Source organism: Nematolebias whitei, chromosome 4 (genome assembly GCF_014905685.2).
Source record: "Nematolebias whitei isolate Nwh7 chromosome 4, NemWhi1, whole genome shotgun sequence".
NCBI lineage: Eukaryota > Metazoa > Chordata > Actinopteri > Cyprinodontiformes > Rivulidae > Nematolebias > Nematolebias whitei.
Window position 1 is genome coordinate 22,813,881 of NC_056501.1, and position 6,195 is coordinate 22,820,075.

The 6,195-nt window shown below is 39.8% G+C and overlaps 1 protein-coding gene across 1 annotated transcript in view; it reads left to right on the forward strand.

Moving 5' to 3' along the window:
• The window catches only part of LOC119408792 (A disintegrin and metalloproteinase with thrombospondin motifs 2), a 109,563-nt gene that overhangs the window by 71,715 nt on the left and 31,653 nt on the right, over positions 1 to 6,195 (forward strand). The window lies entirely within an intron of this gene.

Consider the following 6,195-nt stretch of genomic DNA (forward strand, 5'->3'; position numbering starts at 1 on the left):
TGTGTGTGTGTGTGTGTGTGTGTGTGTGTGTGTGTGTGTGTGTGTGTGTGCGTGTTCGTGTGCGTGAGTGAGTTTGTGTTAACGTGACACACTGCATACTTTAATCTTTGTAAATTAAACCTGTGGTGAGAGTGGTGTTTGCATGCATTCTCTCATGTGTGGGTGTGTGAGGGTGTGTGTTTGTGTGTGTAGGAGCACACCACTGTTTGCTTTTACTTGTATTGCAACCCACTGTGCAAGGAACCAACCTCCGACTGTTAAGCAGGTACAAGCACAGAGCAGCAAATCCTTCCATACCTCTTTGTCTCAGTTCAGCGCTTGAGAAAGAACAAAAAGCGCTGCGCTTCCTGCCTCCCCCCAAAACCACCTACCCCCACCCCTTCTTAGATATTTGTTAGGCAATATGGGAGAAAGGAATATGCAACCTTGTCGCAGTTGCCTCCCCACCCACCCCCCAATCTGGGAGGAAGAAAGATGGATGAGGGGTAGGGGGTAGTATTTTAAAACGGCGCGTTCGGAATAAATTACCGACAGCCCGATAAACAGAAATAATAAATAAATAAATAAATAAGGGCTTCCTCCCACGCGTGGCATCTGGGCGACTTTCTTCTTGAAAGTTTGCTTTGCTCACTTCAGGATGGGTGTGCTCTGTCTGCCTCCCTCTCCCTCTCTGTCTTTTCTCTCACTTCAACCAGTATGTCAGCAGCATTACTTTAGTAGTTTATAGCAACAAATCCTCAATGATGTTGGGGTAAAAAAAATACTTTCCAAGTACAATGTTCACAGTGATAAAGGTTTATGAGAAGACATATTTGTTAAAAGAGAACTTTTATAATGGAGTCTTAATACTCGTGTAATAAAGAGGAAATAAATGCAATTACACTCGTTTTTGCAACCAAGCCCAATAAAACGAAGCTAACTTTTTGCACTGCTGCAAACAAGCTTGGATGCTTTTGAACCAAAAGAACTCCATCGTTCTTTTAACCAGTCGCCAAGTTGTCTTCTAGTTGATTCACGAGAGTGGACGCCAGTATGAGTATTTTTTATTACCAGCTGCCAGAGTCAAAGACAGAGTGATGATGTTTTTGCTTTGTGTGTGTGTTGTACTATTTGCAGAATATTGCATATCTCACTGAATAGATTTTATTGGAACATTCAGAAAGTAATCATTATTTGAATATTGACAACTAAAAAAACTTTTGGAATCAATCTGATCCGATATGGCTGCCAGAACAAAGTGATTTGAACAAACAGAAAGCTGTTTATAAATCACTTATTACAGACAATAAGATAAAATTTGTTGTGCTGGTAGCTGAGCATCACCCACAAAATGTACTTTAATCGCTAACTGGTTGCAAGAAAGTTGTGTTTAAAACTTTCTCATTAACTGTTGAAAGCAACTATGTTTCTTGACGAAATATCTTATGAAACATTGAATAGATTTTAAAGAAATTTTCAAAAAATATTCAATTTATGTACATCTTTAAGTGATTATCTTTTAAGCGCAATACATTTTAAGATGGCCGCTACAGCAACCTGGTCTTAGAAAACACAACGTAGGTTATAACTCACATAATTTTACATAGAGTTAAATTCTGGTGTGATAGGATCTGAACATCGTCCCCATCACATAGTTCAAACAAACTGTTGGCACCCTGTCTGTCTGTTAGCAAAATACCTCAAAATCCACTGGACGTAGTTCAGTGAAACTCTGAAAGTAATCATTGGATGTAGAAAATGCAAACTGACATGATCCTACAATGAAATTGTTAAATCTCAGTGACTTTTACAGACACAGAGCTGAAGTCTGTTGTTGTAGAATCTCACAGTTATTCACAACATACGCTCCTAGCATTAACAGATCATACAAGATCACATTAGAAATCACAGTCACATGAACGCACAGTTATTTTGAAGGTTTGACCAAACTGTTTACAGTTTAACGCCATCATTTCTCATTATAATAGCTCTTAGTTTAAAACCCCTGACATGAAAAGCAGCATGTGATATGCATTCTGTAGAGGAATGATGGATCTTTAATATTGTGTCTGTGGCCGGCAGCATGTACTAAAAATTAAACCAGAACCTTAGCATCTCCTGTAATATTTAGCTAGCCTTAACTACAGTGATGGAGTCAACAAGTGGAGCTCAGAGGAGGATTAAAGCAGGGCTTAACAGTACTAAAGCAAAGCAGGATGACTCTCACATCTGGATGTATTTCTCCATTGCAAACACAAATAACATTAAATGAAATATCCAAGAAGACGCAGAATCTTTTGTGGAGATAGAACATTCAGCAATCCAAAAATCCAGCAATAAGCGAGTGTATAACAATCTCATTCATGGCTCCAACATGTGTGTTTGGGAACTTAAACCAAAGAAAACAGGATTCAAAGCATCGTGTTTGGGGTTGAAACAATTATTTTTAATAAATCACAAAAGTCCATCCCCAACTTGAAAACGTCACACTTTATTCCACTTCTGATCAGACATATCTGGCACTGAATGAGGATTTATTGTTTGTAACAAGTTTGTCCATGGCTTGCGCACCCCATGATAAACCGATGAACTAAATGGTTTGTGACATGTCAAAAAATTAATCTTGCTGATGAGCGTTACAGATTAGCTTAGATTTTAAAAACTCTGAGGTACCATATTTGCCAATGCTGAACACTTTGTCATGGTTGGAGAATGGTTTAAAACAGGGGTGTCCAAATTGCCGCCCAAAGGCCATTTGCAGCCCTCAAGATGGTTTTATGTGGCCCATGACTACAATTTAAGAATGGTATAACTTTGGCCTTCAATTTTGAGAGGTTGATGCAGATGTACACCTTATGCTAATTTAATAGTGAACTGTTTTTTAATATATATAATTTTTAGGTTTAACAGAAAAAACAGGTGAGAAAAAAAATCTTCTCAAAATATGTAATGTTACTACATACATTATTAACCTATGTCTATTATTAATTATTTTATTTACTTATTTACCGTACATTTGTCATTTCTCCAACATATTGTTCACACTGATGTTGTTTTTATTTTTATAACAAAAAAGTCTTTTTTTTGTTTGTTTTTATCTTGAATTCCAATTTTTGAAGTAGGCACATATTTTCATTTTGACAGTTTGGACCTGTATATGAAAAAGTTTGGACACAAACTGGTTAAAAAAAAAGAAAAAGGAGAGTGGGAGGTAGGATGAGGTAGCATCCATTAAACTTTATGCAAACTAAGAAAATCAATGTCAGGGTGCCTCTAGAACAGTTTCAAAAGGGTGGCCAGATGCAGCCACTGATGATCCTGTAGTATTTAAAGTGTTTTATTATATTATCATATGTAGGCCTAATTTAAAAAATACTGCAATACTGGAGTGAGGGAACCATCTTGTTTGTCTTAAATTCATATTCATAAATAAAAGTATCATTCCTTGAAGGAATTTATGTCTCCAGCCTTTTTGCACATCAAGTCTTTAACAAAGATGTCCATGTGTTTGAGAAATGTTAGCTCAATAGCTGTGAAAATGACTGTGATATTTGTGTTTCCTAATGTTGATTAGCTGTGGTAGTCAGCTTGAATTAAGTTGACTCCAAAAGAACTCTTGTAAACAAAAAAAAAGATTTTCTGAAAACTGTGAAATGAGAGCTACTGTAGTTATTATGCTGGAGCCTGATTTATTCATAACAATTAATTTGCAAAGGTGGATGAGATCTGCCCTGAGTTCCTCAAGACTGGATGTTGCAGGCTTTGCAACATTCCATGGACATCCAAGTCAGTGCCACTGGATTGGCAGACTGGGGTGTTGGTTCCCCTCTTCAAAAAGGGGGCTGGATTATGTGTTCCAATTACAGGGGCATCACACCACTTGGCCTCCCCGGTAAGAATGATTCAGGGATACTGAAGAAGCGAGTCTGATCAGTGGTTGAACCTCAAATTCAGGAGGAACAATGCAGGTTTTGTCCTGGTCATAGAACACTAGATAAGCTTTTTACCCTCACTAGAGTCCTCGAGGGGTCTTAGGAGTTTGCAACAAGTCTACTTATGTTTTGTGATCTTGGAGAAGGCGATCGATTGTGTTCCTTGTGGTACGCTGTAGGGGGTGCTCCGTGAGTATGGGATTGTGTTTCTGTTGCTACCATCTGTTCGGTCCCTATACAAGTGGTGCGAGCGCTTGGCTCACATTGCCGGTAGTAAGTTGGACACTATCTGATGAGGATCAGCATCTCCAAATCAGAGGTAGTGGTCCTCAGTCAGGGTACATTGCCCTCTCTGGATTGGGAATGTTTTGCCTCAAGTGGAGGAATTCAAGCCTCTTGGGTTTTGTTCATGAGTGAGGGAAGAATAGAGTGTGAGACTGAAAGACAGATCAGTGCAGTGTCTGCAGTATTGCGGACTCTGTGCCGATCCATTGTGGTGAAGAAAGAGCTGAGCCATAAGGCAAAGCTCTCTGTTTACAGGTTGGTCTACTGTCACTTCATCAATGGTGAGTGTGGCTCCACTTGACTCTCCTCTTCTCGGTTCCTCTCAGGTGTAGGTGATTTGCCACTGGAGGCTGACCTGTTTCCCCGCTCTGTGTGCAGAATTGTCAATGCAAAGTGAGCGGTATTGTAACTGGTCTTGTTTGAGCCACGCCTCCCTTTGTCATCCAGTGATATAGATATGACGGCTGTCTGCTTATGTCAAAATAAGCCCCTTGGACCAGTGCACTTGGAACCTCAAACAAGGTTGTCCCATAAACTGGGCTGAGTGGGGATGGGTACTAGCAGCAGGGAAGCCCTTAACTGATGCCGTGTATCACGGAGCCAATGAGAATTGAGACAGTGGCAGAGCGCCATACTTTCCTATCCTCACATGGAGCCGTCAGCTGCCTTGTGTGAAAAACAATATTGTCCATGGTCTTCTGCCTCATCTAGGGAGAATGGTGGCGCAGAAGTTAGAGAAGGTGGGCCACCGGTTCATGCCCTGGTACTGACAACATCAAAAAATGTGGGTGGGGTAGGTTAAGGACCCACACTTGCCTCCACCCTCATTTGCCCCACTCTGGGCCCATGAGCAAGATCCTTAACTACCATCTGCTCCCTAAACAGGTCTCTCTTGAAAATTAGTTCTCGTGGCTCAATGAGACTACCTGGATAAATAGAAGGTAAATGAAAAAAATAAATAAATCTTCCACTCATGCTGAGTCCATTGTTGAAAAATGACAAAATAGAACTCCTAAAACTGATAAAATTTGACGCCACTCCGTTTTTGTTTTTATTTCCAGAAGAGGTGTCTTCAGAGGTTTTTGTGTCATTTCTTTCAGTAGTTCTTGGTGCAGCGCCCCCACAGGCGAGAGGGGGAACAGGTTGATTCGAACAGGTTGGCTCGACTGCACAGTGCAGTGTGAATGCAAACTGTACCAGCTCGAATGTAAACAAAATGTTATGAGTATTGGTCCACAACCGAACCGAGTCTACCGGACTGTCAGGTGTGAAAACAACCTTAGAGGTTCTGGGGTTTTTCAAATTAATTACATTAACTAGTTTTCATAATTTTCAATGATGCAAACATGATTACTTTTACAATTTGTGTTTACTGCAGCAGAAAAAAATGAAGAGAACTGTTTTAAAACTGGCCGCAATCTCTCTTTTTCTGCAGGCTGTGTTTCTATACATGTTCATGTTCAGACACTTACAAAAGGTTATGTCAGCATTTTATTAGAGCATCTCTTATAAATCTGGCATGATTTTGTAATCATTCTTTCCACATCCCATCTTCTGTCATTTCTCTGTTGCTGCCTGTCTGTTTGAATGACATCTGTTGTGAAGTGAGAGTCCAGGTGGATGTTCTGTTTGTGTTGGGGTCTGCATGTTTGCGTGTGTGTTTCTGCAAGTGTGGAAGATTTGAGACTTTATTGCTGTCTGTTGGACATCAAAGCCATCAAAGCACTCCCACATAAAACCATTATGTCCTGACTGCGAAGTTCAGCAGGAGTGTCAAGAACTGTGTGCATGTGGTAGGGAGGGGAGTGTTGTTAGATCGGGGTTTTTAAATCTTGCTTCCCACTCCTTTCTCATGTGCTTTTTTGTCTGCTATAGCAGTATAGCAGTGGTTAATAATATGCCTGTTTTACTGTTGTTTTAAAACAATACTAAACAAGACAGTAATGTTTTTTAAATTTTATTTTGTAATTATATACACACATACAGTATGCATATATAT